Source organism: Pinus tabuliformis, chromosome 2_2, assembly GCF_031772625.1.
Source record: "Pinus tabuliformis cultivar Carrire ecotype Pingquan chromosome 2_2, CPIR1, whole genome shotgun sequence".
Taxonomy (NCBI): domain Eukaryota; kingdom Viridiplantae; phylum Streptophyta; class Pinopsida; order Pinales; family Pinaceae; genus Pinus; species Pinus tabuliformis.
In genome coordinates this window covers 940,428,280-940,448,388 of record NC_142300.1, presented here as the reverse complement: position 1 = coordinate 940,448,388, position 20,109 = coordinate 940,428,280, and the positions used below count along the sequence as shown (strand labels likewise).

General features: G+C 37.5%; 1 pseudogene; it reads right to left on the bottom strand.

Moving 5' to 3' along the window:
* Positions 1 to 12,326: 12,326 nt before the first annotated feature.
* Positions 12,327 to 19,562, bottom strand: LOC149196267 (70 kDa peptidyl-prolyl isomerase-like; annotated as a pseudogene).
* Between the last annotated feature and the right edge of the window lie 547 nt (positions 19,563 to 20,109).

Sequence of the window (20,109 nt, the reverse complement as noted above, 5' to 3'; positions counted from 1 at the left end):
GCACTTGAGATGGGCCCAACCCCAAGAGCTATAGCCTCCTAAGAGAGATTTAGAACTGGTGCAAAGCTGGATTCATATTTATTGAGCAAGAAAAGAAGAGTTACATCAAAACTGTCCACAAGGGAAATCTTGAAAATGTGTTGAAATGCAAAGCTAATCTACTGACTAAAATCGAACTATAAGCTAGCTAACTTCTGCCTACAAAGTGACTAACTACTGGCTAACCAAAATGAGGCCCTAAGCCTTCTTATTTATACAAATTGAGGACCCCAACAGCCCTCCTAAACTTTAGGAACTCGGCTGCCAAAACTTGTAGTTAACAACACTTTTACTAGCACTTGCTCGGTTGCCCTTGTGATAATTGATTTGGTGGCCCTTGAACTCCGAGTTGATGGTGGAGAATTCGAGGTAAGGGCCCATAAATGAAGGGGACACCTTCCTACAAATCCTCTCCCTTGTTCTCCCACGAATTTGGCTGCCAAGTGCTCATTAAAACCTTTGATTTTGTCTCCAAATTGACCAAAAAGACTACACAAAGCACACATTAGACTTGTTGGCATAATGACTAACCCAATTCACTCTATTAGCATAAATATAATAAAAACAATGCAATAAACTAATGAGAATGGTGGATTAAGTCGAATTAGGAGGTTGAATGAGCCCATATAATTATCCATTTTTGGGGCTCATCACTTGTTGCCCTTTATTTTCTTTTCTTTTGATAAACAAAATATCTAATTCTAACCTTATAACTTCCAATGGCTCAGATTAAACTAATGAGCTCATTATTATTCTCTACCTAACTACTAATCTGCCAAGGTTAAACAATTTGGCTAGATCTCTATTCTCTATCTATCAATATGAAATTTAAAGCATGAATGAGTCAAGATTAAGCTATTTGACCATTATGGATTGTGGTATTTTTGACAAGCTGCACACAATCTTATTTTGCAAATTAAAGTAAAAGGAGTGGCATTTGAATTTGCACACTTTCATGATCTATTTTTATCTCTTTTGGGGTTCATATTTTTCACTTTTTTGATCTTTGGTTTTTTCTTTTCGTCCTTTGATTATTATTTTAGGACATACCCTCTTTACATTTTTTAATTTTTTAATATGGAAAACATTTTGTAGAAAGCAAAAGTATGTACAATATTGCAAGGCAAACCATAGCCAATTCAAAATTATGTATCCTATTATTATAGGACCCTAACAAATCATAGACCTCCCGACACTGCCTCTTCAACTCTTGGCAGATAGAAACTTGTACAACTTTTACAATGATGCTTTCACAATGACTCTGTACAATGATACCTTTACAATGATTGTATGCAGTGCTTCCTACTTGAAGACTTCATGTGGTGAACTTCTTGATACTGTTATGAACCTTGATTGCTACTCTCGTCATGCTACCCTTTCTCACTCTTCAGAACATTAGATTATGAATTGAGTCTTCCCTTGATGAATATATAATACCTGTAAAAATTCTTCAAAGAAATACCCATGACATGATAATAACAAAACTTACCTCATCCTGCAGAACATATGTCAGTGCTAAACAAAAAACACAAACTAGAATACAAAGAAACTAATTCAATTAAGAGATGAAGATGCATATACAGAAGATACTTACTTGTATCTTACCTCTGCTGCAACATTTTGCTACACCTTGCTCTTTGCTTCCCTAGAAAGTCTGGTCCTTTGCACCCTTGACAACACTTGATCTAGTTTTTCTTGCCTTCTAGGAGCACGATATTTAATCTTATGTATCTCTACAATTTTAGATCCCCAACATGTGATCTTCGGTCCTATAGAATTCCTATGATTATTCTTTCCAATGCCACAGGTTTGACCCGATTTGGACTCTTCAAGACAAAGTTATGCCCAATCTCTCACAATGACCTAATTATCGAATAGTTCAGTAGAGCGAACTTGTACGACATACCACGTGTCACTGTTTCCTCCTTTAGCTCTGAAATTGATACAAATACAACTAAAGTCCATGCACTATTCACCACTTTTTACAGAATTCTAATCCTCTTCTCAGAGAGAGAGTTATGATGATTTTCCCAAGGTCACTTCTTTGAGATGAAATTCGGGAGCCTGCAAAAACCATAACTTCCACAGATCATATCTCCGAAAATATAGTGAACCGAGAACTGAAATTAGGTAACGACATTCATGTGGATTAAAAATCAAATGGGTTTTGATTTCAGAATCTAAGACTTCATAGAAATGAAGCTATAGAGAAAATGCCATGATCACTACATTTGGAGGATATATAAGATTTTTTTTTATAGAGTTGAGAGGGGCTTCTATAGAGAATGTTGGAGGGATTTTAGGAGCTTAAAAAACTATTAATTATTGACTATTTAATTACCAAAACCAATTATGAGTGCCATGCCACAACCCCATAGGGTTTTAGCCCACTAACTGGGGTTACTAACTTCAAACATGAATACCTCTCAAACCATGAAGAATTACTTGGCGTGCCATATATCAACGGAAATATCTTGACGAGTAGAATCTATCTAGAAGATCCTTGACTCAAAACAGAGTAACTTGTCAAGTCAAAATTCCCTTGCAAGATCAGGGTAGCCCTTGGTGCCGCTTGGGTTGACATCAATGACAAACTCAAATCATCTTTAGATCAACATAAACTACGCCTTGGAAAAAGATAACTACCATCTATGGAACAGATACCTCAAATAGTATCGGGATCAAAAAAAATTTCTCTCTTGGATGGATATTCAGGATACAACAAAGTTCTAGTCTCAGATCCTGATAAACTTAAAATGACTTTCTGCACAAAGTGGGGCATGTTCGCATTTAAGCGAATTCCATTTGGGTTGATTAATGCTAGTGCTACATTCCAACATGCCATGGACATCACATTCCAGGGATTGATTGGACAAAGCATAGTGGTCTATATTAATGATGTTACAGTGTTTTCCAAAGAGAGATCTGGTCACATACACCACTTGAAGAAAATTTCCGAGCGATGTTGCAAGTATAAGATATATCTTAATCCCAATAAGAGCATCTTTGAAATGTTAGAAGGTAATATCTTGGGCCACATCATTGCTAAGAGTTGGATTAAAGTATACCTAGAGAGGTTGACATAAATTATGCAAATTCCCTTCCTACTAAATGAGAAAGCTATGTGGTCCTTCCTATGAAAAATAAATTTCCTCCGCAATTTCATCTCCGATTATGCTCAGATTTTTAAACCAATACAAGAGATTATAAAGAAAGAAATAGTATACAGATGCGAAAAAATGGAAAAGGACATGTTTTCTCATATCAAGTAATCTATCATAGAGGCACGTGCACTATACAACCCAGATTTCAGCAAGGGTGTTTTTCTCTACACCTTTGCTTATGACACTTCTCTCACCGTTGTGCTCACACAAAAGGATTATTAGAATAATGAGCAGCCTATATATTTTATGAGAGCTAGTCTTCAAGGACCCAAACTCAATAATCCCACCATGGACAAGTATATTTATGCAGTATACAAGGCAGTGAAGCACTTTCAGCCCTATCTCTTGAAAAATCATTTTATTATGTTTGTTTCACACCCTGCATGAGATCATTGTTTTTCGAACAAGAAATGGGTGAGAGAAGATCGAACTGGATGACTGATCTACATGAATATGGATTAGATTTCGAACTAGTTCACATACTCAAGTTCCATGGTCTATGTCGACTAGCAGCAGAAGTAGTGGACGTAAAGGAAGAAGAAGATCTCTCCGAATGGGAGTAAGAAATCAAAATGTACAATATTGAGTGAGCTTACCCCACTATTGTCATGAAATCTTGGTACATAGAAGTGCACCAATACCTTGAGCATGACATCGTTCCCTCCCATCTATCCATATGGAAAAAGAGGGAACTTAGACTCACACCATTATCTTTCTAGTTGGTGAATGGGGTGATTTCCAGAAATCACCATAATGGAGTACTGCTCAGGTGTTTGGAAGCACATGATTTAGAGAAGATACTGTGTGATCCCAATGACATACCAACATGGGAACATTTCGTAGGTAACACAACAACACATAAAGTCATGTTGGCTGGCTTTTATTAGCCTACGTTATTCAAGGATGCTCATGCTTATGCTCACATGTGTCAGGTTTGTTAGAGGTGTGCCAATAGAAACAAGAAGTCAGTCACCCCATTACAACCTATTGCAATGGAAGAACCTTTTCAACAATGGAGCTTGGATGTTATAAGAGAGATTTTTCTACATTCATCAAAGCAACACCACTATATTCTCATTGCCACAGACTACTTTACACGATGGACAAAAGAAGTTCCTCTCAAAGAGGCGAATGATCCAAAATTCATAAACTTCCTTAAGCAAAACACCATTTATAGGTTCTACATTCCTGCTTCACTTGTTTTCAATAATGCAACACACTTTTCATCATTAATACTTTACGATTTTGCCTTGGAAAATGGTATTGTATTGAAAAATTTAGCTAATTATTATCCATAGGGGAATGGCCTCATTGAATCCACAAAGAAAAACCTCATCTGTATCGTAAAAAATACCATATTCTTTGAGAAATGTAACTCGAACTCCGCTTTGTTAAATGCTTTATGGGCTGACCAAGTTACGCAAAATCCCTCTCTGAACACCTCCCCTTACTTCCTGGTATACAGAAAAAATTTGTCCCCCTGCGCAATATCTACTTGTCTGCTTTCCAACTTTCACAAGAATCCCAAGGCAGGCCATGTTTATTAGTAAAACGAAGGATGGACACCCTTCACAAATTATAGGAAGAAAGGTTGAAAGAAAAATAAATATTTTCACTTCATCAAAACCGCATCAAGAGGTGGTTGACAAGAAGTCTACAGGGAAGAACAAATTCAATGTGGGTGACTTAGTCTTGAAGTGGGATAAAGCCAACGAGGACAAAGGAAAACACATTAAGTTTCAATCCCTGTGGATTGGGCCATTCATAGTCCATGAAAATCTTAGACAACAAACTTATCATCTTAAATCACTTAACGAGAAGATTGACTATCTCCCTATTAGTGGCTAAGACCTAAAACAATACTTTGAATGACGATATGGGATTGTGCCCTATACTGTGTACATAGTCTTCTCTTTCTTTTTTGTTTTAATTTTCCTTTATTTTTTCATGTGAATAAGTGTTGTGCATGAACATGTTGTGGATTCTTAGTATGTGTGTGGCCGAGCTCTAAATAGTCTTATGACACTTCAACATTTGGCTAATCTCATGTCCATCTTCCTTGTGTTTGTTATATCTTTTGGTCGTTGAAGTTCTGATGGAAAATATTATCCATTTGTAAGGAGAGTTTTGGTCCAACCATGAACCTATGTCTATTTAGGAAGCCTCATTCCTACAATTGGTTTTTGTGTTTTAGTGCTTTCATGCTTATCCAATTAGTAGAAGAACAGAAGGAGAAAAATATAAATGAGCAAACCTAAATTAGAGGTATCTATATACTTCTCTAAGTCGGGATCCCTCTTCCACCAAAAAATGAATAAGTGTTGATGCACAGTCCTCTTTAAAATAAATAAATAAATGAAAAAGAAGTGAAATGCTTCTTGTGTAGAGAGATGAAATAAGCAACTTCGTCAGGGTACTGCCCAGGCTTGCTAGCAGCAGAACAATGTTTGTGTTCCTGCGTAACTCCACCGGGGTACTATCCAAGCCTACTAGTAGCATAGAAACACCAAAGATGAAAAAATATACTCTGAATATATTAAGATTGCGAGCTACACTACCCTTCCCAACTTGAAACATTGTGATATCATTGAATCTTTTGTTGTGCTCAGCCGAGAAGGCATAAAAGGGATTTTGTCTATTCATTGGGTAAGTAGAGAGACCAAAGTAATCTAGAAAATGAATCAATACTCCCTGAAGAATGTAGGCCCTGCATAGAAGATGTTAACCGAGGCAAAGAAGATGGAATTATACTAGTGTGTCACCAAATGTTGTCGTTTCTACAACACCCTCCAAAATTTTTGCTTACACCAAATTTCAGAGCCTTCCTTGGTCTTGCACATTGTTGTCTCAAACACCAAAACTCATTTAATATACTTTCTTGAATTATTTTTCTCCCCTTTGCAAGTTGGGTAAACTGTCATATGTTTGCATGATTGGTTGTCAGACAATGTGTAGAATCTCATTCTCGTGGTTTCAAGGGTCTATCTTTGTGTATATGATTTTTTCTAACCATGTAAACATCTATCACACCCATTCCCAAAGTTTTATGTACCGTCACACAAGTGTCGTCACGATCATTGCAAAGTGTATCTTAAGTGTCACACTTGTCGTAACTGATCATAAAGTTGTCGCATGGAGGGAAATGCATTGTTCATGTTCCTTGGGTGATCTATGTTGTTGTTTCGTCAAGTATTCTATGTGTGAGATCACAATCAAATTCTTATCACTATTCACATCAACCTAACTAGTCTTACACTTATCCATTTCTGAGAAGGATTCCCGACTAAGTAGCTTGGCTTCACCCAGCCTCCCTAAACTATGCACTATGCATTTTTAGTCCTCTAGCTATGAACTTTCCCCTTGGCACTATGCAATGCATAGTTCCTACCTCCCAGGACTACTGCACTCCGCGGTTTTCTATGCTCAAGCTTCGACATTGGCCTCTAGAATTGCACAATCCTTCTTCCCAGCCTAGTCCTAACTATGCACTATGAAATAACAAGCCTCAAGATCATTCCCTGACGTATGAACTATGCAGTTGCATAATTTTCTAGCCTCCCTTATCTCCTAGAACTACACATTATTCCCACTTAGTGTCCACCCCTCAACTTGTCTCACTAGCTCCTAGAACTACGCAATTTTCTCCCTTAATCTAGCTTGACTACGCATTACATAGTCTCAAGGCTCAAGCCTCACCCTTGGATGCTTGAACTGACTATGTAGTCACTAAGCCCTATCTCTCGACCTGTCACCTGGTTGTAGCTCAATCAATAGATTAGAATGCACCATATTAGACTAGAACATTTTCAGACTGATGTTGTTTAGTCTTACAGGTACCTTACCATGCTATGGTGAGATTATGAAGAAGCAGATGAAGGAGGGAAACATGCTAAAAGACACTCTTGTAGTTGAACATGCAAGTTGATCAATCACAAGAAAGTAAAGAGACATCAGTTTGCGATCGCAACTCGAGACTTAATATCATTGAAGATTCTTTATCACCAAGTCATACAGAGGTGAAACAAAGATCATTTTTAAGTAGTCACTCAGCACACAGTAGCAGCAGTGGCTTGAAACCGCCACATCATCAAGTATTCAATGTCAACAATGTCATGTCATGAGTTTTCATATGCCACATCTTCATTGTGGATCATGTAAATGCTATTCAAAATGTATTGTAAAGTGGAAGTCCAAACAATACACATGGAATATAAAGAGTCATGTAAGTTGAAAAGTCATAGGAAGTCAAACAGTCTTGAGGGTAGTCAAAGAGTCCCAAGTAAGGGGAAGCATCGCCACTTGGTTATACATACTCCCTCATTATATGAGTAAAGGAATTTCACCTTGGCTCCTCCCGCAAAGCATTAAAGAGATAAGCTAGTTCTTTTGGGGAGCAAGGAGTGGCTCCAATGCTCTACTACTAGAGCTAGTGATGTTCATTGTATACATGTGTCTTGGAACTTTTACTTAATACATAAGCCTTCAAGGCCAACATGTTCTTCATGCATCAATTATGAATGTTTGTAAGACTATTATGAGGATGTTTGTACTTCATGTTTGCTTTCACATGTTCTAAGGTAGTTTAACTATTTTGGTTTTTTAAGTACTTATCTTATTGAGAATGTGTTGTAATGTTTGTTATTGTTTTCCCATCCTTGTCGACTACATTGTAGGATATAGATTTTTTTTTCATTTATTGATTTTAACGACCATAACATCCTCTGTGGACTATTCCATTGGATGTTAGACGAATCCTTTCAGTTCATGTGTGTCTCTTCTTGGGTGGTACTACTACCTCTCTCTTAGAGGCTTTCCTCCCCTCTCTGCAGTAAAACAAATTTAACACATTTACCACTAAACACTCACCAGGCACACATTCTTACTTTTCGAAGGCACGATTGCATCCCTCTCTCTTGCTAATAGTTAGATCCAAGAAAAATATTTAAGAGCTTGGAAATTGAGACTTTATATAGGATGGGACTCCTACACCAAACAATGTGAGGTCTAATTGAGACTTCATATCGAGGAGATCCCCTGAATGTTGGTGAGTCAAGCATCGTCAACACATGTGTATAGTATTCATGTTGAACATGCAATAAATTTTATAGATCTATATACGTGTCATATATATTTAGTTTCTATAAAATCCACTTCAGTATGTAAAAACCAAGTTGATATATTATTTTACTTAAAATGGAAATTCAATAATCTAGGTTATGAACAACATTGAAATATTTTTATGTTATTAATAATAAATATGTCATGTCTTGGTTTGATATAAAACATGGAAAGTGTTACACATATGCTTCATATTAGAATGTAACAAGTGCAACAAATCATATATATATATATATATATATATATATATATATATATATATATATATATATATATATATATATCTATATATATATATATATATATATATATATATATATATATATATCATGTTGTGACTATTGGGCTCTTTTAGATAAATTCAAAAGAAATAAAATCAAATAAAATGCATTAGTAGTTTACATCTTGACATCTAAATTAAAAACATTGTAATTTAATATACATTGATTGTGCACTAAAACACACTTTCTACAAATTCAATATTAAATTGATGTACATAATATATTTTAGTTCATTTTAAGTTACATCTACTAAACTTCCTAATTTACAATGGACATAGTCTTAGGTTACATCTACTAGTATAATTTTATCTTAACTCTGCATTTATCATGGATTGATGAGGATCAAATCCCTTTACATGCAAACATTTTGTAGAGAGTAAAGTTTGAGAAAATATTTCAGGCCATATATAATTTATTATGGAAATCCAAAACTAAAACTCTCTTATCTTTTATCATGTTATTATTTCCCATCTATCCAATAATATCTTTACCCACGAAGTTTATAGGGAAAAAACTTAGGATGAACAAATTTTTCATGCTCTCTCTACCGGGCTGAAACATTTTTCGCTTTAAAAACTCTCCAATTGAAAAATCTAATCCCTGATCCTCCTTTCTTTGACAAAAAAAAAATCTCATAAAAGTCTTTATCGTCGATGGTTATTCAATCCTTCAATTATACAAGACTTTTTTCTTAACTCATGAGTTTAAATATTTGTTTTTGTTCCCCACCCCTAGCCCTAATGTTTGTTATTTACATGCAAGGTACAACACAACATATTTCTAATATTTTGTCCAAAAGGAATATAAAAACTCTCTTTAAACCCTACAAATCCCTTAAACAAGTATTCATAATTTCTAAGGATAAATGTAACCCCATGCTTAGCCAAGGAATCTATCAATTTCTCTACTCCTATAACAAATCTTTTATAGTCCAATTTCATAAATCCTTCAAAGTTGGTCTCAAAGAGCATATGGTTAACACTTCTCACAGCTATATTTCCAAGCTAGTTATTGATAAACGCTTTAATTTAGTTATTGTTAAACAATTATTCAACTCTAAACTTTGTGTTCTTTCTTATCAAACCAAAATACTTACTATGAAACCCTCTAAGTCATCCAATATCTGTTGAGAAAACATTTTAATCATCTTAATAATTTTATATATTTGAAAATATATCTTCACCATTTTAATTATAAAAGGCCCTATAAATATATCTTCATCATTAATACCTTTCATGTAGTGGGAGATTATTGAAACTTAGTTCACCATCTCTACACCAATTCTTCTTCTATGGATTTGAACTTACAAATCAAATTCAAAATCATCTATCTTTCTTATCAATAATGAGGGGCCACACAATATTTCATGCCTTAAGAAACAATAACAGGGAAGCTAACATGCTTGTGAATAAAGGCACCACAATGAAACCTGACACCCTCACTATCAATGAAAGGGTGGGGCATTACCCAATCCCTTAGCTCTAAATTTAAATATACTTCGAAGGGATGGATGAGGACACAACTGTATCATGTTAATAAGAACATGGAGGAGAGTTTGTGTTGTACTCTATTTAGTATGCATAGGATGACACACATATTATCCAACATATTGGAGGTAGGTTCTCAGCAAGGCAATCTAATACAATTGGATTTAATTGATGTGATGGGTCAATTAGTTTTGATTGATGGTGGCAATGGAAGGCAAGTAATCCACATGCCTCCAATTCCACTCGGGGTGGTGAAGGAACCCATTTGGGTTGTGTTATCACAAAATCAGGTACTGAAGGCTGCCAATCAGCAAGATTCTGTGTAACTATTTCAAACCAGGCTTTAGACTAAGGCTTAGCCTCCTTAGTCAGAGAGGGCTCTCTCACAGACTATGAATATTGACTAATGACAAGGAAAGATGGCTAACTCTTAAAAAACACATGAAAAATAAGCTGGCTGGACAAATATCAAATTGATTCCCATTGGGCTTATGGAGTCACTAAAATCTCAGTAAACAATGGCACTATCCTTTCATAGAAATCAGGGCACTTTACATCTAATGTTCAAACATAACTTACATAAAACACAGTTTGCCAAGGCATACAGGAAGTCAGAGCATGACACATGAGTTCTGAGTGATTATGCAGTAACAAAACTGTAAAAGAACACTAAAGAGAATAAACCATCATACATTTGAACCATTAGATCTATTGTGAATCCTGAGAAGAAACAACAGTCATTTGCATTACTGAAATCTGCTATACATAAACCAAAATAGTCTTGTCTTTTATCAAAACATCCAACCCCCTTTACATTCATCTTTCAGCTCTATATAGAATGCTTACTCTACCTGATTCGAGCTCCCTCCTCCAGCGTGAGGGAAGCTCAATAATTACCTATGATGACACCTACTAACTTTTAACTAACTAATAATTACAGCTGACCACTAATTGACAGCGCTGGAATCCTAAAGCAAATAAGATCCTAATTCTACATCATGCTGGACATAGCATTTATTACAATTAAGACTCGTTCTCTGCCAAGTGGATTACTACAGCGGTAGCTTTGATGGCTTTAATTACAATGAACTTCATTCTTTGACATCTGCTCTCTTTCTGGAAGCGGCTGTGATAGCATGAGATGAGGATTCAATGTTCCAGGTTAGCATTGGATGCTGGATGCGTTGATGATTCAATAATATTAGGATAGAACCCCTGTTTTCCCGGTCCTTGTCTTCCACCACTCTTCGAAAATGTAGCAGCATGTTCCCAGCTCTTTAATAACCCCAGGTATGGAACGCTGCCATGTTTCTGATGTGCTGTAGGTTGTATTGATGGACAGGTGTCTCTCTTTCAAAACTCCCGCTCACAGTATCACAATAGCTGCTCTGCGTTTAAAATCACCACCTACAGCAGTTTCGTAGCGCGCTACGAAACTGCTGTGTAATTTAAAAAACATAGCTTCAACCCAAAATCTTTATCAACTGAATATTACCAGTGGAATTTGCAGTCACCATTATTTTTGATTTCCCTCTCCTTCAGTTCAGACCTAAAATCTTGTTTCAAATTCTCCAAGAAGTTTTGCAGCTTATTGTGCATCATCTCAGAACACTTTACCTATTAAGATTGAGAAAATCTCATGGATGTCAAACCTTTAGAGTGCTCCTTAAATTGTCAGAAATAGAGGACATCTTAGGCTTTGATGCATCTCCAACATTTGATATAGGAAACTCCATCTTTTTACAAGATACTCATTTGTTATTATTGTGCTTTCTGAAGGGGAACCATCATCAGTTGTAGAAAAACTTTGAGAACATTCAACTACTGCAGTTTCATTGAAATAGAGAGTTGGTAACTAACAAACCTCTAACTTCTGATATTCTGACGAATCTTTTAAAAACTTTGGCTCAGAAACTGTAAAATCCATTAAAGAGGGATGAAGCAGTGAGTTTAATCCTAAATTAGTAGGTCTTGTTGGTCTTTTTACAAGCTGTGCATTTGAAACAATAAGCATATTCTCCCTTGAAAACAAAGGAAATAATCTTTTAGGCGTAGGCGGGTGGTTCTGGTTCTGAGACATCCACTGGAACCGGTGTTGTACATTACACACCTCTCCCAACCACACTAAGATGCGTTACATTACCACTGGAAGGGACTGCTGGTAGACTAGGCTGATCAAAACCACTGTTTGTCGTAGCTTCTACTTCATGAGAGGAATTCACACTCATACAAGCATTTTAATCCTGAGAAACGCTCTTATCATCATAAAGAGCTTGAAGAACCTCAGACAACGGTGGAGCTGACATCATCGCCTTGAGATCTTCAATAAGACCTTTAATCACCAAAGAATGTTTAGAGGTGGCCCCGATGTATATTTTAATGGGTCCCCGGTGTCACCAATAACGGCGGCCTTGTGGCAATCAGATCCTTACCATCATTTGGCCTCTTCACTCATTCCATGTGATCCTCAAGCATTCTTTGTGAAAGCTCATTCTATGTGACATATGCGTGCCAGGTATAAACCTATTCGCTTAGCTACTGAAAAGTAGGTTTCGAAAGCACCACTAATTTCACCGGAGGCATTTGAATCACAGTCCTTGATACCTTTTGTTATCAGAAAATCGAGCACAGGAATAATGTTTTTTTTTTTTATTTACTTGCTATTGTACTCCAGAGTTTCTCTATAAGAGCCCTGTACTCGAGCTTCACATCCCTGTTGTTGGGGTCAATCTCGAGTGCTTTCTTTATGTCCAACTCTGCGAGCTCCAAATCTGCTGTTTGAATATATGCTTGTGCTCTTCTATATAAAGCCTTAACGTTTTGCGATTCAATCTCCAAAACCTTTGTACATAATTTTTCTGCTTGTATATAGTCTTTCAATTTGAGTTTACAAGCTGCATTGTTGAGATTACAAGTGACCTTCAAGGGCTTCGACTGCTTCTTCTCCAGCCATAAACTCGAATGGTTCTTCATCAGATCCCTTTTCCTCAAATATGGTGCCATCCTCTAACTTCCCTGTGTATTTCACTTTGACCACTGCCCCATCATTAGGTCGTTAATAACCTTCTCCTTGCTTCAGGATTTTCTTCAGCACTTTCTTATCATCAGTAATTTCATCGACAACCTTCCAAGACACAAGCTCAAGATCCACAAACAATGTTGCATTTGGTGGCGCGGTTACATCATTTCCAATTGCTTCACGTCCTTGATGTCCAAAACCATACTGAGGCTTCACTGTCAACAATACTTTTTCTACCTTCTTCATTGTTTTGACAGCTATGGCAAAAGCTAGACAGAAATATCCATCCTTCACATAAAACTCCACACCCTCCTCTGATTTTGATACAGCAGTTCCGTCCTCCAGTCTAGCCTCATATTTAACCAAAACTTCATCAGCTTCTTTTGGGTGCTCCCATTTCTTATACTTGAAGTATTCAAGGACCCTGAGTCAACATATGAAGCCTGAATACAAACATCTGTAACAATATCATCTGCTAGTTCAGTGCCAACGGCAAAACTCAAGTTTGCTTCAAGTTGTCCTGGAGAGAGAAAGCATGTGTGCTTGAAATCATAATCATTGTAATACAATGGTGGACCTTCCAAAATGAAGAGAAACTTGGGCATGTCTCAGCAATAGCATGAAGTGATGACGGCACCAAATGGTGGAAAGAACACCACTCCTGCTCAAGCCTAGGAGCAATTGAAGCAAAATCATGTGTCTGAGTTGTGAAGATCTCATTGCCAGCCACTTGAATGAGTCGTTGCAATCGATGCTTGTCCTTCAAAATCCGTTGCCAAAACAGAATTGTACAAAAATTTGCCATAAGTGTCTTTGTATGATATGAAGAACCAATAGATCCATTAGCATCATTGTAATAGCTGTCCACATATTTATTGAACAAAGATTACTGCCCAAATGGCTGTATGATAGGCATTGATCGTGCATCCATCAATGAACCAATTATTGCACCCTCTCTAAGAAACCCACACTGACCAGACTTAATGACAAGCATTGATGCCTCCAAAGAAAGGGGAAGACTCCCAAGCAAATTGCCATATAATGTTGGTTCATACTTTCCCCTATGATGAGATGGTGCCTTCAGAGCATCTAAAGAAACCAACAAATCTGGTGCATCTTGAAAAACAGAACGCTGCACTAAGGAACTCGGCAGTGCAATCACTTCAACCCTTTCATTCTTACCAAGGTCCTTAAAGTAGTCCCTGTATCTTGTTATATCTGCACCTTTGGGGATTAGGTTGTTTTGCGGCTGCAACACTTCAGACTTTTCCCTTGTCTCTGCTTGGCAACAGTGGTGGATGCAAAGCATAAAAGTCACCATCCCACTCAAAACACTCCTTCACCTGTAATATTTCCCTTCAGATTTAGAACTGATGACAAGCATACATGCAGGAGCTTGAGAACATGCCACCTGTAAAATGCATCCACCCCAGAACTATTTTGCATGACAGTTGCTATGGATTCGAACAAATCCCCAATTTCGTAGCACGCTACGAAATCACTAAAACAGGTTGCACTGCGAAACTGCTAAAGGATTTATGCGCTGCGAAAACACTTTGTCCTTAAGCTAGTCTGAGCAATTTTTGGCAACAGAATTTTCAGTGATAACAGTGGCTCCACTTGGGATAGTGTGCCCTTGGGGTGCACTAAGAACCTGCAGTTCCAGTGCCTTATAAAATTTATTTGAAAAACAGAAATTTGCTTGACCAGCATGACTGTAGGAGAAAGAAAGCTACTTCTACTAAAAAAATGCTCAATTGACCTTGAGCTTATTTTGCATTTACCTCTACCTACCTACCCTAACAATTTCAACTTCTTTCTGCTCAATCAACATGAAATTTCCAATGTAGCCAATCCTCTGTTTTATCTGATATTTGATTTCTTTGACTGCATCGGAGTTCAGAGCCAATCTGATAGTGTGATGACCCCTGCCACTGAAATTGTCTCTGATCTTTATAGGAAAACTGAAAAACTTGAGAGTAAAACTCTTCCATGTAATCAGCTACAGGATCCGAGAATACATGATCAGCTTGTTTTTCCTTGTAACTTTCCAGCTGTGCAAACTGATCTTCAACAGCAGTGTTCAGTTCCTCAATCGTGAAAGAGAAAGGAACCAACATTCTCTCCTTGCGTTCTGCCATAGAAAACCTCTGAAAATAATGATCATGATTATGAAAACTATATGCCTGAATTTGACCTTCTAAACCTTCAATTTCTTTCTCAATGTCCTCAGCAACTTCATTCAAAAATCTCATCTTATCCTCTGACTTGCAGTCAAAGGATTTTAGATATGAGGAAAAGGACAAAGAAAAATATTCATTTGTTTCTTCTTTACTATGATCATTATTCCATTGTCTAAAACCTTCAACTGAGGGAGAGTCTATCACCACCTCTGACCTATCTATCCATTCCTCCAAAAACATAAGCCATAAGTCTTGAAATGACTTAATGGATTTGGCAGGAAAGCTTTCAACCAACTGTTTACATTTCCCTTGAAGTGATTCATAGAATAACACAATGCAAACATCCTCATGTTTAACCCTAAGAAGCGCTGAAAATTCACAAAAATCTTATATATGCTTCAAGGTTAAACTCAAATCTTCTCCATTGAATTTTGGACCATTCCTTAGAAAATATGCATCCTTGGGAAAATGATTTGGGAAACCATGAATTCCTGAAAAATCTATGCATGCATACCTTGAAATAAGAATGGTAGCATCTGGGTACTTCATAACTCTAGTGGAATCACCATGAACCTATGAATTTCGAACTCTTCAACAATGGAGTCGCCAAGGTAGATTTGCAGCCTCAAAAACCTTCTCTGAGCTCCTGCTACCTTCAGAAGTTCAGCTTCATAATTTCGGGAAAGAATAATCTTCAGACTCCCGGCAGACGCACCAAAATGTTATCACAAAATCAGGTACTGAAGGCTGCCAATCAACAAGATTCTGTGTAACTATTTCAAACCAGGCTTTAGACTAAGGCTTAGCCTCCTTAGTCAGAGAGGGCTCTCTCACAGACTATGAATATTGACTAATGACAAGGAAAGATGGCTAACTCTTAAAAAACACATGAAAAATAAGCTGGCTGGACAAATATCAAATTGATTCCCATTGGGCTTATGGAGTCATTAAAATCTCAGTAAACAATGGTACTATCCTTTCATAGAAATCAGGGCACTTTACATCTAATGTTCAAACATAACTTACATAAAACACAGTTTGCCAAGGCATACAGGAATTCAGAGCATGACACATGAGTTCTGAGTGATTATGCAGTAACAAAACTGTAAAAGAACACTAAAGAGTATAAACCATCATACATTTGAACCATTAGATCTATTGTGAATCCTGAGAAGAAACAACAGTCATTTGCATTACTGAAATCTGATATACATAAACCAAAATAGTCTTGTCTTTTATCAAAACATCCAACCCCCTTTACATTCATCTTTCAGCTCTATATAGAATGCTTACTCTACCTGATTCGAGCTCCCTCCTCCAGCGTGAGGGAAGCTCAATAATTACCTATGATGACACCTACTAACTTTTAACTAACTAATAATTACAGCTGACCACTAATTGACAGCGCTGGAATCCTAAAGCAAATAAGATCCTAATTCTACATCATGCTGGACATAGCATTTATTACAATTAAGACTCGTTCTCTGCCAAGTGGATTACTACAGCGGTAGCTTTGATGGCTTTAATTACAATGAACTTCATTCTTTGACATCTGCTCTCTTTCTGGAAGCGGCTGTGATAGCATGAGATGAGGATTCAATGTTCCAGGTTAGCATTGGATGCTGGATGCGTTGATGATTCAATAATATTAGGATAGAACCCCTGTTTTCCCGGTCCTTGTCTTCCACCACTCTTCGAAAATGTAGCAGCATGTTCCCGGCTTTTTAATAACCCCAGGTATGGAACGCTGCCATGTTTCTGATGTGCTGTAGGTTGTATTGATGGACAGGTGTCTCTCTTTCAAAACTCCCGCTCACAGTATCACAATAGCTGCTCTGCGTTTAAAATCACCACCTACAGTAGTTTCGTAGCGCGCTACGAAACTGCTGTGTAATTTAAAAAACATAGCTTCAACCCAAAATCTTTATCAACTGAATATTACCAGTGGAATTTGCAGTCACCATTATTTTTGATTTCCCTCTCCTTCAGTTCAGACCTAAAATCTTGTTTCAAATTCTCCAAGAAGTTTTGCATCTTATTGTGCATCATCTCAGAACACTTTACCTATTAAGATTGAGAAAATCTCATGGATGTCAAACCTTTAGAGTGCTCCTTAAATTGTCAGAAATAGAGGACATCTCAGGCTTTGATGCATCTCCAACATTTGATATAGGAAACTCCATCTTTTTACAAGATACTCATTTGTTATTATTGTGCTTTCTGAAGGGGAACCATCATCAGTCGTAGAAAAACTTTGAGAACATTCAACTACTGCATTTTCATTGAAATAGAGAGTTTGTAACTGACAAACCTCTAACTTCTGATATTCTGACGAATCTTTTAAAAACTCTGGCTCAGAAACTGTAAAATCCATTAAAGAGGGATGAAGCAGTGAGTTTAATCCTAAATTAGTAGGTCTTGTTGGTCTTTTTACAAGCTGTGCATTTGAAACAATAAGCGTATTCTCCCTTGAAAACAAAGGAAATAATCTTTTAGGCGTAGGCGGGTGGTTCTGGTTCTGAGACATCAACTGGAACCGATGTTGTACATTACACACCTCTCCCAACCACACTAAGATGCGTTACATTACCACTGGAAGGGACTGCTGGTAGACTAGGCTGATCAAAACCATTGTTTGTCATAGCTTCTACTTCATGAGAGGAATTCACACTCATACAAGCATTTTAATCCTGAGAAATGCTCTGATCATCATAAAGAGCCTGAAGAACCTCAGACAACGGTGGAGCTGACATCATCGCCTTGAGATCTTCAATAAGACCTTTAATCACCAAAGAATGTTTAGAGGTGGCCCCGATGTATATTTTAATGGGTCCCCGGTGTCACCAATAACGGCGGCCTTGTGGCAATCAGATCCTTACCATCATTTGGCCTCTTCACTCATTCCATGTGATCCTCAAGCATTCTTTGTGAAAGCTCATTCTATGTGACATATGCGTGCCAGGTATAAACCTATTCGCTTAGCTACTGAAAAGTAGGTTTCGAAAGCACCACTAATTTCACCGGAGGCATTTGAATCACAGTCCTTGATACCTTTTGTTATCAGAAAATCGAGCACAGGAATAATGTTTTTTTATTTTATTTACTTGCTATTGTACTCCAGAGTTTCTCTATAAGAGCCCTGTACTCGAGCTTCACATTCCTGTTGTTGGGGTCAATCTCGAGTGCTTTCTTTATGTCCAGCTCTGTGAGCTCCAAATCTGCTGTCTGAATATATGCTTGTGCTCTTCTATATAAAGCCTTAACGTTTTACGATTCAATCTCCAAAACCTTTGTACATAATTTTTCTGCTTGTATATAGTCTTTCAATTTGAGTTTACAAGCTGCATTGTTGAGATTACAAGTGACCTTCAAGGGCTTCGACTGCTTCTTCTCTAGCCATAAACTCGAATGGTTCTTCATCAGATCCCTTTTCCTCAAATATGGTGCCATCCTCTAACTTCCTCGTGTATTTCACTTTGACCACTGCCCCATCATTAGGTCGTTAATAACCTTCTCCTTGCTTCAGGATTTTCTTCAGCACTTTCTTATCATCAGTAATTTCATCGACAACCTTCCAAGACACAAGCTCAAGATCCACAAACAATGTTGCATTTGGTGGCGCGGTTACATCATTTCCAATTGCTTCACGTCCTTGATGTCCAAAACCATACTGAGGCTTCACTGTCAACAATACTTTTTCTCCCTTCTTCATTGTTTTGACAGCTATGGCAAAAGCTGGACAGAAATATCCATGCTTCACATAAAACTCCACACCCTCCTCTGATTTTGATACAGCAGTTCCGTCCTCCAGTCTAGCCTCATATTTAACCAAAATTTCATCAGCTTCTTTTGGGTGCTCCCATTTCTTATACTTGAAGTATTCAAGGACCCTGAGTCAACATATGAAGCCTGAATACAAACATCTGTAACAATATCATCTGCTAGTTCAGTGCCAACGGCAAAACTCAAGTTTGCTTCAAGTTGTCCTGGAGAGAGAAAGCACGTGTGCTTGAAATCATAATCATTGTAATACAATGGTGGACCTTCCAAAATGCAGAGAAACTTGGGCATGTCTCAGCAATAGCATGAAGTGATGACGGCACCAAATGGTGGAAAGAAGACCACTCCTGCTCAAGCCTAGGAGCAATTGAAGCAAAATCATGTGTCTGAGTTGTGAAGATCTCATTTCCAGCCACTTGAATGAGTCGTTGCAATCGATGCTTGTCCTTCAAAATCCGTTGCCAAAACAGAATTGTACAAAAATTTGCCATAAGTGTCTTTGTATGATATGAAGAACCAACAGATCCATTAGCATCATTGTAATAGCTGTCCACATATTTATTGAACAAAGATTGCTGCCCAAATGGCTGTATGATAGGCATTGGTCGTGCATCCATCAATGAACCAATTATTGCACCCTCTCTAAGAAACCCACACTGACCAGACTTAATGACAAGCATTGATGCCTCCAAAGAAAGGGGAAGACTCCCAAGCAAATTGCCATATAATGTTGGTTCATACTTTCCCCTATGATGAGATGGTGCCTTCAGAGCATCTAAAGAAACCAACAAATCTGGTGCATCTTGAAAAACAGAACGCTACACTAAGGAAGTTGGCAGTGCAATCACTTCAACCCTTTCATTCTTACCAAGGTCCTTAAAGTAGTCCCTGTATCTTGTTATATCTGCACCTTTGGGGATTAGGTTGTTTTGCGGCTGCAACACTTCAGACTTTTCCCTTGTCTCTGCTTGGCAACAGTGGTGGATGCAAAGCATAAAAGTCACCATCCCACTCAAAACACTCCTTCACCTGTAATAT